This window comes from Eptatretus burgeri, chromosome 2 (genome assembly GCF_056783735.1).
Source record: "Eptatretus burgeri isolate ZD-2024b chromosome 2, Ebu_testis_v1, whole genome shotgun sequence".
Lineage (NCBI taxonomy): Eukaryota > Metazoa > Chordata > Myxini > Myxiniformes > Myxinidae > Eptatretus > Eptatretus burgeri.
Window position 1 is genome coordinate 145,001,497 of NC_140962.1, and position 25,486 is coordinate 145,026,982.

The following is a 25,486-nucleotide window of genomic DNA, read 5'->3' on the forward strand; positions in this document are numbered from 1 at the left end:
CAAGGTATACAAAAAAAAAAAAAATAAAAATAAAAAAAACCCACACCACCATCCCGTCGAATCACCCCGGATCCCTCCTCTTGCCGTGTCTTATTATTTCTGGTTCGAGAAATAAACACTATTAACTCAGTGAAAAGCGACTCGTGCCACCTTCCTCGTCCCGTTTGCGGTAGAGCGATTAAAACCGCCATCTTTAGGTTATAAAAAATAAACCGCCTCCATCGTTTCGGCTCATTCTACGTTGGCGGGACTGTTCAAGTCCCGTGGACGTCACAATATATATATATGTATATATATTTTACTCGCAGGGTTCCCATCGAGGATGGGTAATGTTACTGAAATGAAAGCATGTGTTTGATATGGGTTACTCACGGATTCAGTGGATTCAATTTTGTTATGAGAGGGTCTCTTCAGTCGTCTACTGGAGCACATTTTAAAAAACAACATTTCTCGTTTTGTTGTCTCTGGGCATGGACATGCAGCCTGCATCTTGATGCCGCAATGTAAAACATCCCGTGGGAGAAAACAGATGTACGTAGGTCTCGTCCGATGATTTTGAACGACTGTCCTTGTGCTTTGTTTATTATCACTAGTGCGGGCCCGTATGTGCATTCCCGTACAGTACGTGCAAAAAAATAAAACAAAAAAAAAAACTTTCAAACCGCGTGCCAGAAACAACAACCACACAGGCCATTCCTTCGCTCTTGCGTGCCTGTACGTGCGTGCCCGTACATGCGTGGCCGTACGTGCAAAAAAAATGCTTTAAAACCGCGTGCCAGAAACAACAACGACAGAGGCCGTTCCTTCGCTCTCGCGTGCCCGTACGTGCGTGGCCGTGCTTCATCCGTTTCTTCTGCACGACACCTTGTCACGCGTGTAGTGTCGCGTGTGAAGTGAGCAGCTCGTGCTTCATCCGTTTCTTCTGCACGATGCCTTGCCTCGTGTCCAGTGTTGTCTGCCAAGCGAGCAGCTCGTGCTTCATCCGTTTCAGCTGCACGACGCCTTGTCACGCGCGTAGCGTCGCGTCGCGTCGCGTGTCAAGCAAGCAGCTCGTGCTTCATTCGTTTCAGCTGCACGCCGCCTTGTCACGTGCGTAGCGTCGCGTGTCAAGCGAGCAGATCGTGCTTCGTCCGATTCCATTGCACGTGCACGACGCGCAGCTTCGTTGCTTCGCTCACGTAAACGACGACTGGATTAGGGCATTGTTTCAATTAGATCAGACCAACCATATCATAAATGGCCATAACTTGGGAAACAGCTGAAACGGATGAAGAAGAACGATATCAAACCTTGAAAAGGCACACTCAGGTCCCCCAGCATCAATTGTGACGTCATATCAAACGAAGAAGAAGAAGTAGAATTGACATCAATTGTGAAACGTGCAAAAAAAAAAAAAAGAATTGACGTCAATCGTGATGCCATTGCACCGTGCACTGTCATTGGTTTGGTAAATAAATTTTTTTCCTGTTTCTTGTTATAAAAATGTTTTGTCTGCTTCAGTCCCCAAAGCTCATTTTCACCCCTGAATTTCATGAAAGATTAGCATCACTTCACCATAAAAATTACATTAAGCCCCCTTCCAGATAGCAAACTAAATACCTGCCAATTGTCCAGAGGCTACGATGTAATTTGGCACCAAAATTTGGTGTTTCTGTCTTATTGTATAGATTGTATGTATGTATGTATGTATGTATGTATGTATATATGTATATATATATATATATATATATATATATATATATATATATATATATATATATATATATATATATATATATATATATATGTATGTATATGTGTGAATGAAGTGACTTTTGAGAGAATATGCTCCAACTTTAGTTTTGTATATAGCAGGTGGAACTGTCGTTTTTTTCTCCGCACCATCTCCACAAAGAGTGCGAGCGCACTGTGATAATGTTTCAATGGGTTTTATTGTAAAACAACACAGGGAGGAAGGGTCTACAAGATGCTTCGACTAGACAGAACAAACCAGGCAGTCGACAGGCACAAATAGGGATGAAGGGAACTTGTACACAAGGAAATAAATATAATCTAACCCCTAATACAACCAAAATAAATACTAGACTCGTACACAAGGTACAAAGGGGCAGGCGAGGGCTTGTATAGGCACGAGATAGCCGGGGTCCTACAACGGCGGGCTGAAGCAATTCGGTCTGCGAAGACAAGAGGCAGAGGCGATGCAAAGTGGTGCAAATCGGAGCATGAAAGGCACTGATCCCCAGAGGCCAGGGCTGTTGTGTCTGTTCTCACTCTCAATCCCCATAATATTACTCTGTGTCCACATGAGTCCAACCCTCCTGGGCTTTGGGACCGCCTCCCCAAGCCTTGTTCTCGAAGTTCTTGGCTTGTTCTCCAAGCCACCCCTCAAGGTCTGTCCATAAAGAAAAAGTCTTTCATGCCTTTTCCAGGCTTCTGCAGCGCATCTACCCGCCATGGTCTATGCACATGTGCCAACAAGTTGCAATGGTCCCTTTTTGCAAGCACGAAACGCTTTCCTTGTGCTGTTGTTTCAGAGACCCTCCACATGGCCTCACCTTTCAAACAGGACGTTTTATGCAACCAAATCTTACCCTATACTTCCCTATGATCCACAATAATTTAGATAAAACAGGGGTCGTACTGCACTTCGTGATCACACTGTCCATGATGTTCTTACCGTAATCTAGCTGTGGAGCCTTCCCCCACCTTTCCCCCTTCAACGTAAGAGTACAAACGACATGAAGACATGGGGGACGCAGCTATAAAATGCCTGAACTAGACCGAGTGAAACAGATGATGTGGCGGGACAGAGGGAGCAGATCAAGGAGAGAGACGTTCGTGATATCTCATCGCTTTACCACTTTTCCACCTGGTTCACTTTTCCGTAAAGAAGGAAATCCCCTTCAAAATGAGGAATTTCTCAGCTTCATCATTCATCTGAGACCGACTAGGCTGTCTGGAGCATTCTTTTTTGGCCTTGCTCTGTTCTGCAGGGATTGTGACCTCTTGTCAGACTGTTCATTGAGCTGTGATTGCCAATGGCATTCCCAGTGGTGGACACGTGACGTGGTGAATCCAAACTGGTACGCTTTGCACAGGCGCGAAACAAAGCACAGTTTAGTAGCATCACTGCGCTACACTACCTAACGATAGCATCTACTTCTGCTTTCTCTTTCGGTTCTAACTTCTTACTAATGGCCTCTACTCTGCACTACACCATCAAGTACATCATGGCACGCTTGATACAACATCACAACATTCACTGACACTTTTTTTTTTTTAAACCGTTGCAACCTTCTGTGTGTTTCCTTGTTTAAGGATAGGTTTAAAATAATCTGGGTAAAGTGTGTAAATTGAAAATGTTTTTGTTTTACCAACATTGAGGCAGGAGTCTCACGTCCCAATCCTGTATTTGATCTCTTCACTCCCATTGTTTGGTATTTATACCACAACTGGCTCCGTGAATTGTGGTGTGGTTCGTCGTCTGGGTGTGGCCATCTTTGTGGGTGGTCATAACCGCCAAGCTCATGACAACATATTGATTCAATAATGTGAGTTTATTTTCATGAGATTTTTGTTTTTCAGATCTTATTGTGAAATTGAAGGTCAAGTCTGAGTTTGTGGATGAATCCTCTTCTCAAAACAAAGGTCTGAACCTGAACAACATTGTACTTGTACGATTTACAAACGATTCAGGTTATTCTTTAGATCGATATTGGCCTTGCCTTAAGCTGTGTATATCCTCGAACATCCGCCTCGTTAAGAAACCAAATTTGTTCAGATCATAAAGACATTCACGGAGAACTTGCACGCACCGACGCCTGTGATGGCATGCATCAGTTATGACCACAGACTCCCATTCATGAAGATAACACGAAATTACTAAGGCATGTCTGTTTGTTGTTCCAGATGTTGATGGGAATCTGAAAGTGGATCCTGAATTTGAGGATTGTACCCTTGGAGGTAAGTGTTACAACTCTGAGTTTTTTTTTTTTTTGACCCGGGTTGTCGGGCTTGCCTGAAAGTCAGTCATACATTTCGTGATGGCACCCCTATCAGCCTTGATGTACTCGCTGCAAAATCCAACCCTATGGTAACATCCAATGTGAATCATGTTTCTTCAGCATCAACCTTGTCTATTACAAGCATGACAACAACTGCTACTCCTTTTAAAAGGCCCTAATTACTGCCACATTGCCATGTCGATCCGGGTGAAGTGTTTGGCATTTTGTGGCCCGAGTCTATCACGGATCAGCTGACCAAGCCTGATGTTCTTTCGATTGAAGGCTTGTGGAAGAGCTGGAACACAGAACTGAATCAGGACGCAACTTACCAAAAGGAACAACAAAAAAGAAGGGGGAACAGCAGGGCTGAGGGAAAAAAACAGATGGGTATTGAAGAAGAAATTTTTTAAGTCGTCCTGTACATTCAAGTCGTTTATTTAACAAACAACATAAACAAATACAAACAAACAAATACATATACGCATCTGGAGGATCTGAGCACAGACTTGCTCCAGATCTCTGAAATACATGATTAAGTTAAGTCCTTTTTATAGAATCCAGTGAGACATAGTATGTTTTTTTTTTAATTTCCAAACTCTGGCGCCGCAGTTTGTCAGGTCTTGATATTCCCAGGTGTAGCTCAACTTCAGCCTTCGTGTATCCGCCAGCTTGATTTGGTTGAATTATTGTGGCATATAATTCAAACCCAGATGTGTAGATTCTCTCCTGGCACATAGTGACGCACAAATGATAGAATGACGTCAAACTGCAACCCGTTTGGGTATTTCGATCGATTTCTGTAGTATGTTGGTTAAAAGTAAATCTGCTTCTAACAGACTGGGGAAATATACTATCTTGAAGGATTTTAGAGGTCAAGGCCCTGTCACACCTTGACGATTTAGCCAGCGTATGCCGACGTATGAAAAATTTGTCTAAAATGCTGGCACACGTCTAATATGTATGGGTAAGTTTTGTATACGTTAAGAGCACGCTGGCATACGTCGTAGTACACCGAGCTGTTAGACAAATTTTCCATGCGTGAAATTTTTCAACGTATGCCAGCGTATGACTCGCACGTTCCGCATACACTGGCCATAAGTTGGCGGCACATTACCTGATCGTCGACACACGTTACTTGTAAGTTACTCATAAGTCGAAACACGTTGAGGTAAAGGCCCGGTCACACCTTGACGTTTTAGCCAGCGATGGCAACGTATTAAAATGTATGTAAAACGCTGGCTGACGTTGAACTTTTGATGTTTTTTTAAGATTCGGACGTATTCATAACGAGTTGGTCATATGCATAACATATTAGTAATGGACACAGAACGTTTCGTTGTGTTATAGATAACTTATACCAACGAATGCTGAACCTGTTGTTGTCGGCCTACAAAACCGATGCCCAACGATAGTCTAACTTTGGCATAGCGCGTTGCACGCATCGCCGACGATGTCGTGACGTAGCCTATTAAAAGGCTGACGCACAACGATTCGAATCATAACTGCCGTAGAAATGGAAGTGTCAACATCGCGGTCACACCTTGGCGATCTTGCCAGCGTATGCCGACCGAAGAAAAATGTGTCTAAAACGTTGGGGGCACGTCAAATACGGTACGAGTAAGTTTGGTATACGTGAGTACAACGCTAAAGTACGCTATCATACGTCGTAGTAAGTAGAGTACGTCAAGAAATTTTAAACATGTTCAAAATTTTACGACGTACTAGGCGTATGACACACGTTCCGCATGCGATGGGGATAGGTTGTACACACGATATGTGGACGCTTACACACGTCCAAAAACGCTACTTATAAGCTACTCATAAATCGAAACACGTTGCGGTAATGTCTTTTTTACGCGAAACTTATTTCTAACTTATGTTTGACATGCTTTGAACCAATTCTTTACGTAGTCCCAACACACATCGACGTATGTAGACGTATTCCAATGACGTCTTCCGGTCGACAAAAAAAAAAAAATAAATGAACGTGTTTCTAGCTTACAACTGCCATATAAAGACGTGTTCCCAGCGGTTTTGGGAATTGGTATATAAAAATGCTGCTCATAAAAGGGGAACCCAACAGTGTTTTCGAGTTCCTTTTTGAGTCGATGTCCATGTCAGCAGTATCAGTATCAGTATCAGTATCAGTATTAGTATTAGTAGTAGTTTGTTCATGTTGGCAGTAGTAGGTGAGTGTGAGGGGGAGGGTGTGGGTTATGATGGATCGTCCTTGCGTCCACGTGTCCACGGGTAGGTTCATAGGCTGCCACTCAACGATTTAAATGGCTGAATCTCCAGTATTGAAAGTAGACGCTTGCGCTGAACAATTGGATTTTTTTTACACGCAACGACTTTTAAACGGTACCACTCAGCCATTATCATTGTTTAAAATGAACGATTTAAATTGCTGTCACTCGCCTTTGTTTTTTGACGCTGGCGCTTGGAAATTTTAATCGTTTCTATTGAACGTGTTAAATCGCTCAAACCCCACTATTGAAAGTAGACGCTTGCGCTCAACAATTGGATTTTTTTTTACACTCAACGACTTTTAAACGGTACCACTCAACTATTTTCATTGTTTACAATGAACGATTTAAATTGCTGTCACTCGCCTTTGTTTTTTAACGCTGAGGTTTTGAAATTTGAAGCGTTTCTTCTGAACGTGTTAAAACGCTCAAACTCGACTATTTTAAATAGACGCTGCCGATGGACAATTGGAATCATAGCCAAGCTCGACATCGAAGTGTGAACATCCTCGTCATGCCGAAGAAAAGTTTGAAGAATGCTGCAAATAAGTGTCCTGGCCGTCGCCGTGGACGCTGACGCAAGGACGATCCATTATACCGACGTCTTTCAGCCTATGAGTAACTTAAAAGTAACGTCTGTCGACGTGTGGCAACGATCGCGTAACGTGCCAACAACACGTTAGTCATAGGTTAGAAATAAGTTTCGGGTACGCTAAACATTACCTCGGCATGTCTCAACTTATGATTAACTTACAAGTAGCATGTGTTGACGTCTGTCAACGATCGCAGACCGTGCATACAACTTGTGGCCAGCGTAGCGGAACGTGTGAGTCATACGCCGGCATACGTCGTGAAATTTCAGGCATGAAAAAATTTGAGGACAACCGAAAAGTACAACGTTTAAAGCCAGCGTACAACGACGTATGGCAGTGTTTTTCAGCGTGCTCTCAATGTTATCAAAACTTACCCATAACGTATTCAACGTGTGCCAGCGTTTTAGAAAAAAAATTCAAAAATCGGCATACGTTGGCTAAAACGTCAAGGTGTGACCGGGCCTTAATGTTTAGCATACCCAAAACTTATTTCTCACCTATGAGTAATGTGTTGTAGGCACGTTGCGCGATCGTTGACACACGACGACACACGTTACTTGTAAGTTACTCATAAGTCGAAACACGTCGAGGTAATGGTTAAGGCCCAGTCACACCTTGACGTTTTAGCCAGCTTATGCCGATTTTTGGAAAATTTGTCGAATACGTTATGGGTAAGTTTTGATAACATTGAGAGCACGCTGAAAAACACTGCCATACGTCGTTGTACGCTGGCTTTAAACGTTGTACTTTTCGGTTGTCCTCAAATTTTCCATGCTTGAAATTTTAAGACTTGTGCCAGCGTATGACTCGCACATTCCGCATAACGCTGGCCATAAGTTGTAGGCACGTCACGCCATCGTTGACACACGTCGACACACGTTACTTGTAAGTTACTCATAAGTCGAAACACGTCGAGGTAATGTTTAGCGTACCCGAAACTTATTTCTAACCTATGAGTAACGTGTTGTACTCACGTTACGCGATCGGTGACACACATCGACACACGTTACTTGTAAGGTGCTCATAAGTCGAAACGCATCAAGGTAATGGCTCGCGTCAGTGTTCCAGACTCCCCGGGTTTTTATTTTTTATTTTTTTCTTCCTTCCTTCAGTATGATGGTGATTTTGACACTTCGATTTCTAGTGCGGTTATAATATAATATAATTAATAGGCTGCCGCTCAACGATTTAAATCATAACCGCACTGTACTGATGTGGATTTTTTGAAACCCACCTTGTTGTGATCTTTGTCCTCCTGAAGGATTCTAACTGGCCGATTGTGGAATCCTATTTGACTTCAGACAGAGTTTAACGTTTGTCCGATTTGATTATAAAATCCTACAAAAACCCTATCGACACTGATAAAACTGATGTCCACACAAGTCCTTCCTTGTGAAACAATTTATTTCCTAATTATACACCATACACTTCTCTCCCTTGTACAATGAACTTAAGAATCCCCATTTGATTGCAATATTATTTGGTTCTATTTCATTTATTCTTACTTTAGTTAACAGTTAGACCAACCCGATTCAATTCACCTCTACATTACATCAGAGAGTTTTATTCTAACTTGGTACTTGGTCAGTTCCAAGGAGTACAAGCCACTGAGAAACTATACTTCCTCACGTGTTTGTACTCAAAACTTTTAGATTTCAAAGCATTTTATACTTTCGTGAGAGAGAGGTTGGGGAATATTCACCCAGACTGTAGACGTGTCCTTTAGACGAAAAGCCACTTCGTACATTTTCTAAGCAAAGGTTCATTTATCAGCTCGATCACTCTGCTCCAGAACAACACATTTCTTATCATTTTGGGCAAAAGTCTTTTGGCCAGAAATGACAGCCAAATCAACTTGTAGCATAAAAGTTACATTTCTGAAACTCCATTTGTTGCAATTTAAAATACATTAATATAAATTTTTCCCCCACAGTACACTGAACACCGTCATGCCGAAGAAAAAAAAATAAAAATAAAAAAAACAGGGAGTCTGGAACACTGACGCTAACCATTACCTTGACGTGTTTCGACTTATGAGTACCTTTCAAGTAACGTGTGTCAATGTGTGTCAACGATCGCATATCGTGCGTACAACTTATTCCCATCGCATGCGGAGCGTGTGTCATACGGCAAGTACGTCGTAAAATTTTCAACATGTTTAAAATTACAAGACTTACTCCATTTAATACGACGTATGATAGCGTACTTTAGCGTTCTATTCATGCATACCAAACTTACCCATACTGTATTCGACGTGCGCCAGCGTTTTAGACGCATTTTTCAGAGGTCGGCTTACGCTGGCAAGATCGCCAACGTGTGACTGCAATGTTGACACTTCCATATCTGTGGCGGTTATGATTTGAATCGTTGTGCGGCAGCCTTTTCATAACCTACGCCACGTCATCGTCGGCGATGCGTGCAGCGCGCTATGCATAAGTTTGACTATCGTTGGGCATAGGTTGTGAAGGCCGACAGCAGGTTCAGCATTCGTTGGTATAAGTTATCTATAACACAACGAAACGTTCTGTGTCCGTTAGTAATACGTTATGCATAAGACCAAGTCGTTATGAATACGTCCGAATCTTTAAAAAAAAACATCAAAAGTTCAACGTGAGCCAGCATTTTACATACATTTTAATACGTTGCCATTGCTGGCTAAAACGTCAAGGTGTGCTGGGCCTTTAGCGTCAGTGTTCCAGACTCCCTTTTTTTTTTCTTTTTTTTTTTTTTTTTTCTTTGGTATGACTGTGATGTTGACACTTCGATTTCTTGTACGATTATAATATAATTAATAGGCTGCCGCTCAACGATTTAAATCGTAACCGCACTGGAAATCGAAGTGTCAACATCACCGTCATACCAAAGAAATTTTTTTTTTTTTTAAAAACCAGGGAGTCTGGAATACTGACGCTAACCATTACCTCGACGTGTTTCGACTTATGAGTAACTTACAAGTAACGTGTGTCAACGATCGCATAACGTGCCTCCAACTTATGGCCAGCGTATACGGAACGTGTCATACGCTGCCATACGTCGAAAAATTTTCAACATGCTGAAAATTTGCCGGCGTACTACGACGTATGCCAGCATGCTTCAGCGTGCTCTTAACGTATACAAAACTTACCCATAACGTATTCGACGTGTGCCAGCGTATTCGGCAAATTTTTCATACGTCGGCATACGCTGGCTAAAACGTCAAGGTGTGACAGTGGCTTGACACTTCGATGTCTAGTGCGGTTATGATTTGAATCGTCGAGCCGCAGCCTATTAATAGCCTACGGCTCTACGCCATGTGATCGTCGGCGATATGCTGCCGCGCTATGCATAAGTTAGACTATCGTTGGGCATAGGTTGTGAACGCCAACAACACGCTCAGCATTCGTTGATATAAGTTATCTATATGTTATCGAAACGTTCTGTGTACGTTACTAATACGTTATGCATACGTCCAACTTGTTATGAATACGTCCAAAACTGGAAAAAAAACCATCAATAGTTCAGCGTATGCCAGCGTTTTACATACATTTTGATACCTTGCCATACGCTGACTAAAACGTCAAGGTGTGACAGGGCCTTTAGTGAATACATCTGGACATTTCCTTAGACCCACATTCCAGTTATACTGAAATCATATTCCCTGTCCAACTTGCTGGTGCCTTTCATAAAAAAAATCCCTTAGAAAGCAAGATAGCTTTTAAATGATAGGCAACTCTTTTATACTGAATTAATGCTTATTTAAAAGGTTGGCCTGCTTATCATATCTTTACTAAACAGCTCGACATCTTTCAATATGGAGAAAAGATATGATTATGTCAATTAAAATTAAAATAGATACATGTTCAAGCACCCAGAATCGTACCATATTTGAGTACTTTTTCCATTTCAGATTTAATGCATTTATTTATACCAGGCGTAGTGGCATGCGCCTGTAATCTGGCTACTCGGAGGCTTGGTTTGGAGGATCGCTTGAGGACGGTAGCTCTGCGCTGGGCCGTGCTACGAGAGTGTGGGGCAGCCTGGAATCATGGCGAAACCCAATTCTTATACCTGGATGAAACCCAATTCAAGGGATGAGTGATCGGGGAGAATGCAGCGGGTGGGTGACATGGATATGGAAGCAAAATTTGGGGTGAGGGTAGTTGTATGGGTGGGTGTCGGCCTGTAGAGTGTATGAAATGGCAGAAGGTGCAATACCAGAAAGAAGACAGAGTTGGCAGAGATTTGTAATGAGTTATGGATGCCAGCAATAACTCGCCTGCTCGGTAGGAAAGACAGTGGGACAGAACATATAGTGTTTTTTTTAATGGAATATCTTTCATGGTAAAAGTGATTTAGTGATTTTTTTTGGTGAATTCTGTTTGCAGAGATCAAATTGGAAAAGTTTTCCTGTGCCAAGTGTTCCGAATTGGTGAACAGAGAAGTTTCTTTCAATCGCCCGACAGGGACTTTTTGTCAGGATGTTGGCAAATTTAGAAATGTGCCTCAAAACATCAACAACGATGACTACTGCGACAAATGTTTAAAGATCTTGCAACAGGAGATCCAAAGAAGTGAGAAGCCACACTGGTTTTCTGTTTGCAACAAAGCCATCACCTCATCTTCTTTTAAAAGAGGTGAAAAACTACACACAGGTTTGATGCCACACAGGTGCACTGTGTGTAACAAGGGGTTCGCTTCTTCTTCATATTTATCTCTACATCAAAGTTTGCATACTGGAGAGAAACCGTTCAAGTGTTCAAAATGCAAGAAGGCCTATATGTGTTCATCACTTTTAACCAGACATCAACGAACACACACGCATGAGACGCCACATCGGTGCACTGTGTGTAATAAGGGATTCGCTTCTTCTTCATATTTATCAGTACATCAAAGAATACACACCGGAGAGAAGCCTTACACGTGTTCTGTGTGCAACAAGGCATTTAATCAGTCCTCAAATTTATCTGTACATAAAAGAATACACATTGTGCATAAAAGAATACGCACCAAAACTTTGCTTCCGTATCCATGTTATCCACCCCCTGCATTCTCTCCGACCCCTCATCCCTTGTTGCCTGTCTTTATTTTCTCCCTCGGCCCTGCTGTTGGTGTTCCCCCTTCCAAACCAATGAGATAAAGTCCTGTGTGTGAAGGACTAGCGGAGTATGTGAAAAGCTCAACAGACTATCGAAAGGGATTTGTACAGGAGCAAGAAAAAAAAAATGCCCAAGACCAAGGAACACTACACTTCCTCTTTTTTGAGATTTTGAGTTCTGGGTGAACTTACACCCACCTTCTGAAACCCGCAAATGGAGATAACAAGGAAGGCTCATCGACAAAGAAAGATAAAAACAACAGACTAGAAAAGGGATCCTTAATCATTTTCACAAAAAAAACTTCCAAAAACAGGTGAAAATAATGGATATCACACAGGAAAGCGAAACAGAAACAAACACTGCCCCGGCGATTGCAACGGCGGGGAAAGAAATATCAGCAGATATACTCTGACAAATGGGAGAACGACAAAAGAGCAGGAAGATTTTAAAATGAACTTAACAGGACAGGGATCGACAAGGAAGACTCTTTGGAAAGGCTAAGAAGAGGTCAAATTAATTGGGATGGAAAATGAGTCATCATGAATGCCCAAGATCAAGGACACTACACTAATGCCTTGAAGAAAATGGCAGGATTGAGCCAATCAAACAAATGCAGGTTTTGGCGGGAAGAAACAAAGTACCAGCTACCTCATTTCGGATGTTAAAAAAAAAAAACTCATGTCAGAACAGCTGTGCACAAAAATACATGACAGATTTAATCTGTCTGCAGAGTCTGCAGAGTAATCCACTGGCACATCTGTAAACATTTCAACACTCCTGTCCCAAAACAATCATGGAAACACAAACCAAATCCGATCCTTGAAAATGAACATATAATGCTCACGCCTGACAAGATGATCCCGTCAAGTGTGGAAATTGCAAACAAATCATTGCATCCAGAGATAATGCTCAAATGCAATAAGGAAAAGTCAACATTGTTGATCGAGGTTTCAGTTCCCAATGACTTTGGATTAAATGCGACAGAAATCAGGAAAATTACCAAATACCATGATCTGAAAAATGAGGTCAAAAGGATTTGGATATTGAAGAAACCTGAAATTGTACCAGTGATAGTCGGAGCAACAAGAATAATTCAGAAAACCCTTACTGAGTACTTAAGCATTCCGGGGACTATCACTACTAACGGGCTGCAAGTGGAGGTTGTCGGAGGTTCAGTGAAGATTTTGGAACGAGACTCTTGAGAATGAAGTTTCACAGTTCGGTTCATGAATAATGATCCTTTACCGAAGAAGGAGGTGGAGATTTTGAGTTCTGGGAGAACTTTATTTCACCTTCTGAAACTCGCAAATGGAGATTACAAGCAATGAGAGATCCGAGGTTTTGTTGCGCATGCTTCCCCCTGTGAGCGATCCCGAGCGACAGCACGCTATGAAGCAAACCAGTGAGGAGAAAGCAAGCGGGCAGACGCACAACCCTGGCAATATACCTTCTTGGCACGACTACTCTGAGTGCCATCAGTCACCCCTGTCAAACAGCCGAGGCCCTACAGCCTCTTTGGGTAAGCAAAATGGCTGGCTGTAACAAAAATATGCCAAACAATGACAGTCACTGAAAATTACCAAAGGTCACAGAAAATTACATAGACCCTTCGTAGGCTGAGACATAAGTCTGTACAGCCACACCAAGCAGCCAAAATGTGTGCTGAAAGGCATAATGGCTGCATCGATCAAACTTGAAACGTTATTGCCTTAATTAATTATTATTCAGGAAGTGAACATGCTTCATAATTATTACCTCCACCCACCGAAGATGGATGGAGATTATGTTATCACCCCTATCTGTCTGTCTCTGTTTCTTTGTTTGTGCACAAAATATCTCAAAACGTGGATGGATTCGGACAATTTGGTGGGCAGGTTTGACATGTGACAAGGAAGAATTTATTTGATTTTAGTGAATATCCGAATCTGGATCCGATAATTTGTTTTTAAGTGATTCGTCACTATTGGAGTGACAGGGCTAAAACAATATATCGCACAATTTCTCAAAAAGTTGTGTGACTGATTTGGACGAAACTTGGTGGAGAGGTTGAGAATGTAACAAGGAAGAAATTATTCGATTTTGGTGAAGATCCAGATCCGGATCATCATGCCCTGGTTATTTATTTGTTGGGAAATAAACGCCTTAAATTAGATGAAGGTTCTCGTGTGTTTCTGCGATTCCCGTGTGCGCAACACTGTTATTAATTGACGCAGTCCAAGGGAGCTAAAAGCTGTTCGGTCCATCCATTCAGTGGCCGATGTCATTCAGCGCTGAACACGACAATAATATCTTTGTCTTTCAAGGTTTTCTGAGCGTGGTAAGGGAAGTATATGACTCACGAATGACCTATTTACTCCATTTCTTCCATATAATTTACTACTAACAGTGGAGATTCACTGAAAAGGAGAAACTTACATATTTGTGTCAAATATTGTAAATGTAGGACACAAGACTGGTTTCTGTTTGTTATTTTCATTGTTGAATAATTGTTTTTTGATGATGATCTGATGGGTGTGAAAATAAGTACTAGATATTCCTTTATTTTGCCAAATATGTTCTTTGTACATCTTTATGCCTTTAAGTTAATTTTGAAGAAATTTCAAGATGATATGGTTCAAATAAACCATTTAAATTCACTTGTCGGTTATCGAGATGATTTCTATTTCTTTATTTACAGGAGCGAGGCTCACTGAAGAGCCAAGTTGAATCGACAGGGGGATAAGTACCAAGGGAATGAACAAACAAAAAGAGGAGAGGGAGTGGGTGAATTGCCGGCACGGTAGCTAGTCTGACTGACGGGTGGTATCCTCCCCCCTCAGAGGGGGTGGGGGTACGAGCTTCATGATGGCTCCACGAGGACCGGCGTTTGAGGCTCGTGCTTCAGGGTTCCAGGACAGATTCCTATGGTGCCATATGAGGGTAAAAGCAACCTGGCAGCGTTCCTCATGCAGTTCTGCTGTGGCGCATGGAAACAGCTGGGGCCAGGAGTAAGGCGTTGCACTTTTGGTGACAGAATTGCACGGCGTCGGTCTTGACGACCATGTCTGAAGGCCCAGCCGTCCTTGATCCTCGTTTCAGCCCTAAAAAGCCGATTTGGTATCGAGCAGCAAAGTGAGCTTGTTAAACCTCAGCTCGCGGTGAGAAAACGGAAGCCTGATGAATCGATAAGGGAATTGTCGCATGACATTCAACACTTGGTGAGGATCTTGCATTCGGACATGGCAGCACACACCCAGGAGAGTGTATACAGGCCATGCTGGACCCGTACCTATGGGCTCCCCTGTCAGTGTGGCTCCCGGCCACCCTTTGTGAAGTATCTGACACCAGAGCTCGTTGGGACGTAGTGAACCGTGGGGGATCGAGCCTCCGCTGATCTCGGTATGATAGGTGGGACCAGCGGTATACAATGGGCCTGGGAAAATGGTCATGGGCAGCCAGAGACAGGATATTATTGACAAGGGGCTAGTGGGAATGGAACTATGGCAGGTGGCTCCGATGGTGCAAACTGATAGGACATTAACAGGTACACCAATTAGGCTCGTTGGGGTGGGTGGTGGGGGGGAGATTTGTAATTTATTAGTTGTGCACCTTACCAGGTGAGATGGTGAAACTGTGACCGGTTGGGTCATAAAGAAAGAGGCTGCAGGTCTTGAATCATCAACTCCTCAAGAGAGCACAACCCATCGGATCATCAACTCCTACCAGTGTGCCTGGAATAGCTGGCCACTGACGCCACACCCCTCCAGAAACATATAAACCAGTAATTGCCGAGCATACAAAGCTGCATCATCATTGGTAGATGGAAAAGAGCCTTCAAGATCCTGACAAATAGTCTTTTGTGGACAAATTGGAACTGGTGGTTTGACAATTCGATGTAAAATGGAAGGCATAATTAAGGGAAGACACCGTAGTGGACCCATGCGCAAGCAACACAATCAGCCCTTTGGTCCTGGATCCGAGTGTGAACAGCTTGGATAACATCCACCAAGACCATAGTTTGCAGCTAGCTTGTGGAGCAACGGCTCCCATCATACGGTGTGCTTTCCTCACTGAAATTATGCCCATTAAAATTGAGTACAAGCTTGGATGCCTAATAGGGTTGGATTTTGTAGCTGCCAGCGGGTGTAAAACTAAGTGGGCTGGGGTTTCCTGCAAGTGGGGTCGGAAGACCTGCCATTGGGTGGGGAGTGTCGAGTCTAGTAGGAATTGGCCCGATCCAATTTGTGAGATGGTCCATTGTAGTAATGTAGATTTAGAGGTGGCCCAGCAGAAGGCCTTTCACAAACGAATCAACCGCAATTTAGATCTCTTCTCCTTGCCCTCCAAGAATATTGGACACATGGGCTGGGCAAAACGTCAGATCCACACTGAGAGCAGTAGAGGAGTAGCCCGTACCTCATAAAATTAAAGTGGTGCATGGATTTTTGGGACTCTGCTCCTACTAGTGGCATTTTGTGGCAAAGTTTTCAGAGATTGCCATGCCTCTCCAACGACTTTCGGAGAAAGGGACGGTTTAATTGGACAAAGGACTGCCATGATGCCTTCGTTAAATTAATGGGGTGTTGACATCTGCACCCATTTAAGCCCACCATACAAGACTGGCCTTATACACTGCACACGGATATAAACCAAGAGGGATTGGGAGCGGTTTTCTTCAAAGCACAGGAGGGCTTGGAAGGAGTGATCGTGTATTATAGCTGGACCATGCATAGGCCTCATAAAGTTATTGGCTATGCTGTCTGCGTTGACCCACTTCCACTCGTATTTGTACAGGGAAAAAATTGGGGTCGGAACGGACGACGACTCCTTTGAATGGCACTTATGGTTCAAGGAACCCGAGGGTGAAATTGCTAGTCGGTTGAAGAAGTTGGAGCAGTACGATTTTAACGTGGCCCATCGTGTCGGGAAGGCTTATGGGAACGCTGATGCACTCGTGCGCAGCGCGGGTGGTGCAACCAACATCGGCACTAACTGCAGCGGACAAATTTGGTACTTTGGAATGGAGCATGGCCCAGATGGAGGTTTCCATGCTGGGCCTGGTGTGCGAGTGGGTAACAGACCTCGTGGGGAGGAAATTGCTTCTCATTGTGCAGACGGAGGCATAATTGGCTCGATGGAAGGTTTTGGAATTGAAAGGAAACAACATGAATTGCAAATGGGTAGACATTCCCTCTGAGAAAACTTATTGTCTGGGAATAGTCACAGAAAAATTAAAATGACTTTTTTTTTTAGCAAGTGCACGTTACACACCCCAGTGGACATTTGGGCATGACAAAGACAACATCTTTGATCCGTCAGAGGTTTTATTGGGTTAATATGGGGTGTGATATGCAGGACTGGTGTCGAGCATGCGATGCCTATACTGCTAAAAAGGGGGGGGGGGGGAGATGGCTATGGACATCCGAGGACCACTACCCTGCACTCGGTAATAAGTACAGTATACACTACATGACCAAAAGTAAACGGACCACCCTTCTAATTAGTGAATTCGGCTATTTCAGCCACACCCTTTGCTGACAGGTGTATAATATCAAGCACACAGCCTTGTAATCTCCATACACAAACATTGGCAGTCTAATGGGCCGTACGGAAGAGCTCAGTGACTTTCAACGTGGCACCATCATAGGATGCCACCTTTCCAATAAGTCAGTTCATCAAATTTCTGCCCTGATAGAGCTGCTCCGGTCAGCTAGCTGTAAGTGATGTTATTACCTCCACCATCGAAAGTGAAGGTGGTTATGTTTTCACCCCTTTCTGTCTGTTTGTCTGTGTGCAGGATATCTCAAAAAGTTGTCGACTGATCCGGATGAAATTTTGTGGACCGCTTGGGTGTGTGACGAGGATGAACTGATTAGATTTTGGTGAAGATCCGGATCTGACAACGAGAATTTTAAAGAGATTCTTCACCATTGAGAGATCGGGTCAAAAACGATAGAAAGCACGATATCTCAAAAAGTTGTGGATGGATCCTGACGAAACTTGGTAGACATGTTAGGTGTGTGACGAAGAATTGATTCAATTTTGGTGAAGATCCAAATTCGGATCTGATAATTTTTGAAGTGATTCTTCACCATTGAGAGATAGCGGTGAAACCGATATGTTGCGCATCTCAAGAAGTTGTTGACAGATTCGGATAAAACTTGGTGGACAGGTTGTGTGTGTGGCAAGGATGAAGTGATTCGATTTTGGTGAAGATCTGGGAACGAGCGTTATTTAATATTTTAAGTGATTCTTCACGATTGAGAAATGGGGCCAAAAACGATATACATACAGCATGATGTTTCAAAAATGTATTGGGCCTAATATATTCTCATGGGGCAGAGGTATGCGCTCTACCGAGTGCCCTTTTAGTTGTGAAGTGGAAACGTCTAGGAGCAACAACAGCTCAGCCGCGAAGCGGTAGGCCGCACAAGCTCACAGAACGGGACCACCGAGTGTTGAAGCACGTAGCGTGGAAAAATCGTCTGCCTTCAGATGCAACACTCACTACCGAGTTCCAAACTGACTCTGGAAGCAACGTCAACACAAGCACTGTCCGTCCAGAGTTTCATGAAATGGGTTTCCATTGTCGAGCAGCCGCACACAAGCCAAAGATCACCACGCGCAATGCCAAGTGTCGGCTGAAGTGGTGTAAAGCTCACCGACATTGGACTCTGGAGCTGTGGAAACGCGTTCTCTGGAGTGATGAATCACGCTTCACCGTCTGGCAGTCCGACGGACCAATCTGGGTTTGGTGGATGCCAGGAGAACGCTACCTGCCCGAATGCACAGTGACAACTGTAAAGTTTGGTGGAGGAGGAATAATGGTCTGGGGCTGTTTTTCATGGTTCAGGTGTGAGATCCATACAGAAATGGTTTGTTGAGATCGGTGTGGAAGAACTTGACTGGCCTGCACAGAGCCCTCACCTCAACCTCATCGAACACCTTTGAGATGAATTGGAACGTCGACTGTGAGCAAGACCTCATCAGCCCAACATCAGTACCCGACCTCACTCGTGCTCTTTTGGCTGAATGGAAGCAAATCCCCCGCAGCAATGTTCCAACATCTAGTGATGAAAACATAAACAAGAAGGGCACTCGGTAAAGGGCATACCTCCGCCACGCAATGCCTGATCCACGAGAACCTTTCGGGCCCAATGCATTTTTGAGATATCTTGCTATATATCGTTTTTGACCCTATCTCTCAATGGTGACCCTTGTTTACATACTTTTTGGAGGAACAACCCGACATCCTTTTACATTTTTTTTTTCTTTTATCAGCTGTATATTGTAGCACAAAGTGGCTGAGAGTTTGTGTTGGACTTGAGAACCCCGATAAAATCAAATCGCTACTTTAAGTAAATGACGTCAATGCATTCCTATGTGATGTCACGAAATTGACGTACTTGCTTTGCTTCATATATATAGATATGGAGTGTTCCATTTCAAATCAGCTTATTGACCACTCGCCAAGGGTGTTTAGCACTCAAGCAAGCACTCCAGCGAAACGGCTGATAAGGAACGGCTGGCTTGGCATGCGATAGCAAGCTGATTGGAAGTGAAACGCACACCTGATCGTCGTGCAGTTTGAAAGCAGCTTCATCACGACAGGTAAATGGAAAGATGCTTCTGTTACTGAATTGTAAAATAAAATAAATTTTTTTTATTTTTTTTAATTTGAAATGTTGAAAACCATGTTTGTTTGTGTAACACAGGAGGAGAGATATATTAATTAATTGTGGCCCTTCAGGTTTTAAATGGGTTGTAATATGTCCTTTAAATTTATGATACAATGTGGTGAGCGAGAAAAGGAGGTTGTTGCAGATATTATGTACAAGACGAGATCAATTAAGATAATAATCAGTGAAATTTTAATTGAAGAATGCTGGACAAAATGATCAGGTGATTTGAACACAAGAATTCCCATCATTCTTAGTGGGGTCTTCAGACAGGAAGACCAAGGAGACCGATAGTCATAAAATGAGCCGTTCATTACCTTTTCTATTTCCAGGTGTGTGTGTGTGTGTGTGTGTGTGTGTGTGATAAATATTGCTCGTACTGAAGTCTTGTTCCAACCCTTTGCTTGTACTTGTGTTGTTTTGTCCCTGAATAGTCGCCTCGTGATGGTTTTGCTCTATATCAGTTTTACCAACATCATTTAACCAGGCAGAGGAATGAGAAACAGTCAAAAAAGTTTTCCTTTTTAAAGATTTCTTTTTTTTTTTCAGAGCCTTTTAAAAAGAAATGTCTTCTTTTTTTTCTTTTTTTTCCTAGTGTATTAAGAAATTAATTGATGACTCGTGGGAAATCTTCCGTGGGTGTGAACCTGTGTCCGAATTGATGAACAAGCTGTTTCATGGCACAAGACGGTTCATACTTTGTTGGGGAAAAATGTTTGGGGTGTGTGAGTGTGTGGAACGGTTTAGTTAAACTGTTTGAGTGAAGCAGCAGGTTTTTCTGGTTTTCCTTGTTTGTGTTTACTATTTTTATATTTTTGTCACTTCTTTCTCGTTGGTTCATAAAGTTGATTTATAACTCGCTCTTTATGCCAAATGTCTACTTCACTCAAATTGTATGTGAGGATTACACAATGACTAACACAAGGAACACAGGAGGAGGTGATGAGGCCCATCAAACCTGCACAATCGTGCCAATGTCCATGTATCTCTGGCTACCTCTCTACCACGCTATCCCCACTGTTTCTCGGTATCTATCCAATTGTAGTTCACACCCATGTACTCTGCCATCACCATCATTTTTTAAGGAGACCATTCCATTCATTAACCCCTTGCTGCGTGAAATATCTCTATCTTAATGTCATTGCAAGCCCCGTTTTGGCTTAGTGGTTCAGGTGGCTGGTTTGGGATCTCGGGGTCCTGAGTTTGAGCTCCGTTTTCCGCTGAATTAACACTAGGTGGGGTTGACTCAGCCTGTCATCCTTCTGAGGTTGGTGAAATGAGTACCAGTATCCTGGTAGGGAGGCACAGCATCAGCGGCACAGCCGTGCCCCAACAAAATGATAGCTACCTGGCAGCCAAGCTGCCACACCAAAGAAGAAGAAGAATGGCGTAGTGTTAACTTTCCTCTCCACACTCAAGTTGTGACCCCTGGTCCTGTCACTGTCAATACTGCAGACAACTCTTCCACACTACTTCTCTTTATTCTCTTCATTATCTTGAACATCTCCTTGTAATAGTAGAAAGTTCTGTCTCTGTCAGTTGCTCTGTAGCTGAGTCGAGATATCCCCGGAAACAATCGAGCTGCTCAACACTGAACCCTCTCTTTGGCAGCTATGTCCTTCCTCGGGTGTGTTGACCAAAACTGAACACGATATTCTGGAAGAAGCCTCACTAAATAACTGTACAGTGTTAATGCTACCTCTTTAGAGACATAATATAATTTGTACACCAACTAATAAAACCCAAAACACCATTAGTTTTACTGAAAGCTGCCTGGCACTGCACTGTCTGCTTTCATCCCCACCCCAAACCCCTCCCGCATCCCCCCCCCCATCTATTACAACCCCTACATCCTTCTCCTGTGTTGCATGCTCCAAGACTCCTTGCATGATGCAATCTCCATTTTCATTGTTCTGAACAAACCACAGCACCATACATTTCCTTCTGTTTAACTGCTTCTACAAATCTTTTGCCAAATCTATGAAAGGATGTCGACATTCCTGGATCTGATCACCCCCATCTCTGCCATCAGCTCATCTACCTTTATCCGGGTTGTGAAGTAGCGGTTGAAACTCGAATCCGATCCAGGGTCCCACTGATGACTCCATCTTTGTTCATCGCTTATTCACATTCCTTCTGATGACTTCAATGCAGTATTTGGTTTTACATTTGATTACCTCCAACTTGGTGTCACCGACAAAAGAGGAAAGACGACTTTTTCACCCATTATCCAAATCGTTGTGTATTATGAATAATCAAGTCAGATCAGTTATGGGAGCAAGTGCCAGAGTAGCACGTTGCTGCGTCCCATTTCTGCCAGTACTCATGGGGCCTTTGGCCACCCCTAGGTAGATGCCTGGCCCATCCCCATCTCCTTGAGATGCTGATCAACCTGCTGCGACCATGAGGCACATGGTCAGCCCATTGGCCTCCTCCACCCACGAGGCTCCCTCCATGAGAGAATCTGGTGAGCAGAATCCATCCATCCATTGGGACCATACTCGATACAGAGCATTGGTGCTGCCGAAGCAGTGTCCTTGGCTATTGGGAACAATCCTGGATGGGTCGCCGCTCTGACACAGGATACCAGCAAGCTGGCACTCATTTTGTCAACCTCGGATGGATGACAGGCAGAGTCAACCCCACCTGGTATAAATTCAACAGCTAAGCAGGATTTGAACTCAGGATCCTAGGATTCCAAGCCCACCACACTAACCATTAAGCCAACACCAGGCATTTGTGAGCAGGATCAACATCACGAAAATGAGCCACATGTGATACAGCCGCAGCTGATACTCATGGACTATACAAGTAACAAATCTCATTTCGGTCTCTCTCCGCAATCACTCGTTGAACACAAAGTCTGAACAGCGATAGCCAAGGAACTCCAAAGAGACCTGGTACCAAAGGAGTTAAGTCTCCATCTCAGATCCTTGGTCAGAGTCCAAGTCTCACAACCATAGAGCAAGACTGGAAGCACAAAGGACTTGCTGATTACCTCTAATTAGTTTGAACTTATTCAAATGGTTCCCTGTCTGTTCCTTACGGTAACGTCTCCAACACCTTCCCCACAACTGAAGTTGAAGGAATTAGTCCCCAACTCTTTGCTGGATCCTTCATTAAAAAGTGTGACATTTGGTACTCTCCAATCCTCTGATACCTTTCCTGACTCCAACGAGCTGTTAAAGATATCCGCTAACACCACGCTTATCTACTCTGCCACCTCCCTCAATACTCTTGGATGATTATTATCCCACCCTGAAGCTTTATCTTCTCTTGGATTTTGATTCTGCTTCTTCAGATCATCAACTCTTACTTGGATCTCCTCTAAAAGCAATTGCTCACCCCCGAGATAGATATCCGCATCTATTGGTAATTCTCCTGACTGTTCTTGTGTAAAGGTTGCAGCAAAATATCTTTAATGAGCCTGCAGTGTCATTTTCATCACTCACCAATCTCCCTGTGCTATTAAATAAAGCACCCACACTTCTCTTAAATTTTTCTTTACCTCTTATGTCAGCAAAGAATGCCTTGTTATTATGTTTAACATTGGCCATATCCTTTTCATATTCTCTTTTGGTTTCCCTCGTTATTGTCTCAACGAACCTCTGTTTCATCCTGTATTGAAACGAGTCTGACTCCAGTCCTGTTGTTTTATACATAATAAATGCCTTCTGCTTATCATTCTTTCACTCGCTGTTCCACCACCATGGTCTGTCTCTTTCCACCTTTGGATTAGACTTACTCTACACCCTCCACATTTACTCATTGAAGGTTGCCCATTTCGTTTTTTTCTGATTGACCTCTAGTTTTCTTCTCCAAATCTACAGCACCCAGCTCTTTCCTCGTACCCTGAAAGTTTGCCTTCCTGAAATCCAACATCCTTACTCTACTTTCCTGAACTACAACTCTCAACAGTATCGTTGCACATACTGTTATGGTGACTTCTCCTCAAATGGTGTCCTACCTCCACTTCCTTCACTTCCTCCACCATATTGGAATCATTACTTTGTGTGAGTCTAGAATTTGTAGACAAAAAAGAGGTTTAACACAGAACTCTCCCTCATGGTGAGCTTTTCTGCAAACTGACTTAAAATAAATACTGGACTTGATCTTGAAAGTCTTCACCTGCTCTGCCCTTTCACTGTTCCTTGATACCATGATCTAAGGATGGTGTTAACAAAATGTATTTCTTCTTTTGTGTCTCCTGAAGACATAGTCCTCATGTTGAAGTAATCTTTTGAACTGTCATGCATCAGACAAGTTGAAACATTCAAATGGTTATTGTTCCAAGTATCTGATCCATCACATTTGGAATTTTAATGGGACAAACCATCCTGGTTCTTCTTGATGAAAGACGTTGAATTGAATGGAGGTCCTTGAGGTGATTAAAGTCGCATGTTGCATTTTTATCATCTCATTGTCTCTTTTAAAATGTACAATAATATGGCAATCCTGTGTGTTCCCCAAAATCTTGTGACACTGCTCCGTATAGACAGTTTCCACCGCCCAAAACACAATGGTGAGAGGTGGAGTGCAGTTCCTTGGATTATACATGTGTAGCATCCCTGACAATTGAGCCTTCTGGCTGGTGAAGTCCTGTTTTGTTGTACGAGTTAGAAAGTGGTACGACAAATCTTTAACATTCTTACAGTCTCTATTTTACAATAACACTTCAAAATGAAATTACGTTGCTCAAACATCAGATGTGATTCCGCCATTTTGAATTTGTGCCTATAATTCAATGTGCCGATGTATATGACACAACACTAACACCATCTACTGGAATGATCACACCATAGTATAAATTATCACATTTCTATCCACATTTTTTAATGTCTTGTTAACATTCAAACTGTGTATACATTTTTTATTTTTTTTTGGAACCCCCTGCATGTGCATCAGTGTACCATTCAGTTTTTAGCTCGCCTGTTCGAAGAACAGAGAGCGATAGCGATACCCCCGGCATGAGCGTGAGCGTCAGCATCAGCGTGAGCGTGAAAATGTTAAAGTTTTTGGTGCAAGTTATTTCCTTTCTAATGTTTTTATCTACCACACTTTTTTACTGATTACAATATACAAATACATATATTGCTTTAAAATTATTTGGATCAGACTTCACTGCAATGCTTTATAAAAAATATTATTAGACTCGTTTTTTTCCTGGTTATTCATATTTGCATTGTGGTTGGTATTTATTTGTAATATTTTGGATTGCAAACTACCTGTGTATTTTTGTCTTATAGGCCATAAGGTATTAGCTGGCAAATTGGTCATTGGTACCACTTGGCCTGGCAAATTCAAGGAATGCATTTTAGTTTGCGGTGCATGTTTCCTGGTGTTATTGCATTCGGGGGCGAGGGGAGGGGGACATCCCTAATGAGTTGCTTCGTGATAGAACCACCATGGTTTATATGGTAACCGTCATTTGTTTTTTTAAATACAATTATTTACTTACATTAGCCTTCCGCAGAAAAACTTGTGGCTATTGAAATTAAATGCTGTATATCATTATTTATAGAGTAGCTTTACATATTCTGTACATGTTTCCAAAAATGTAGGAGCATTTAAGAGCTTGATATTTAAAAAATATATACACTAAAAATAAATGATATAAAAAAATCATTTGTTTTTTAAAATACAATTATTTACTTATATTAGCCTTCTGCAGAAAAACTTGTGGCTATTGAAATTAAATACTGTATAAAATAAAAAATGACCGTTTTTACAGCCATTTTTCCCTGCTGTGCAGGGGTTGGCTTTTTCTTGAGGCAATGTTTTATGGCTGGATGCCCTTCCTGATGCCAACCCTGGTCGCCTCTTACGATACACAGGGATATGGTACACCTATTCCAACCAGGGCATACACCGGGACCAGTACACTGGTACTCATTTTGTCGACCTCGGAAG

At 42.7% G+C, this 25,486-nt stretch overlaps 1 protein-coding gene across 2 annotated transcripts in view; it reads left to right on the forward strand.

Moving 5' to 3' along the window:
- The first annotated feature begins 3,579 nt into the window (after positions 1 to 3,579).
- The window catches only part of LOC147033429 (E3 ubiquitin/ISG15 ligase TRIM25-like), a 76,624-nt gene continuing 54,717 nt past the window's right edge, over positions 3,580 to 25,486 (forward strand). For both annotated transcript variants that reach the window (XM_085871628.1, XM_085871629.1), the window contains exons 1-3: positions 3,580 to 3,648; positions 3,910 to 3,963; positions 19,326 to 19,508. The gene's annotated coding sequence lies outside the window, so the exon portion shown is untranslated. The remainder of the gene's footprint in view (positions 3,649 to 3,909; positions 3,964 to 19,325; positions 19,509 to 25,486) is intronic.